General features: G+C 37.7%; 1 protein-coding gene across 1 annotated transcript in view; it reads right to left on the bottom strand.

The window, feature by feature from the left end:
• The window catches only part of ankrd67 (ankyrin repeat domain 67), a 14,684-nt gene extending 14,363 nt beyond the window's left edge, over nucleotides 1–321 (bottom strand). Inside the window, exon 1 of the mRNA XM_056478841.1 lies at nucleotides 160–321. The gene's annotated coding sequence lies outside the window, so the exon portion shown is untranslated. The remainder of the gene's footprint in view (nucleotides 1–159) is intronic.
• Between the last annotated feature and the right edge of the window lie 420 nt (nucleotides 322–741).

Raw genomic sequence — 741 nt, 5'->3', positions numbered from 1 at the left:
TGCCCATCAAACTCCTATACAGAGTAGCTTCCCAAACAATTTTGAGTTCAAAAGATAACTTGCTTTCCCCGTGAATTTAAAATAGCAGTCATATAAATACACATTACCAGAAATGACGGTGTGAATTTGCAGATGACTGGAAAACGAGACAGAAGTTACCTGTGAGTGCCTGTTACTCCATGGCGTCTTGCTTCTCTCCGGGGTTCTGTGTTCTGAGCCGATTTCTCAGCGTGGCATAACATGTAAGTCCGGTCTTACCACTTCCCCTGATATTGTTCATCAAGTGTTTTATGTTCATCTGAGGTTGCTATGGTGAGATTGGGCTTTTGGAGCACTGTTATTATATGATGGCACTGATGAGAGAGAGAGAGAGAGAGAGAGAGAGAGAGAGAGAGAGAGAGCGCATGCCTGATGGTTGCTGAGGCACATTTCACATTTGCATACGCACTAAAATGCTTGCCGTTAATTGTCTCCTATAGACCATTTTGAGGGATGTAAACAAAAACAATGGTCCCAAAAATTTCCTGTTTTACATTTTTAATTTCTATTAAAATAGAATTTATAGGTTCCGAGGATCCGAAAAGAGCCACATATTGATAAATAATGTTATGATAGCTGTTTTAACACTGAGATATGATTGAATTGCCTCTTGTTACAGTTATTTATTTATTTATTTTTAATTGTTAACAATACGTACAGGCTGAAAAAACTATATAATTAAATATATCAATTCAAACCCCC

The sequence above is a fragment of the Danio aesculapii genome, chromosome 18 (genome assembly GCF_903798145.1).
Source record: "Danio aesculapii chromosome 18, fDanAes4.1, whole genome shotgun sequence".
Classification (NCBI taxonomy): domain Eukaryota; kingdom Metazoa; phylum Chordata; class Actinopteri; order Cypriniformes; family Danionidae; genus Danio; species Danio aesculapii.
Note: the sequence above shows the minus strand (reverse complement) of the source record. Positions and strands in the feature narration are given on the sequence as shown.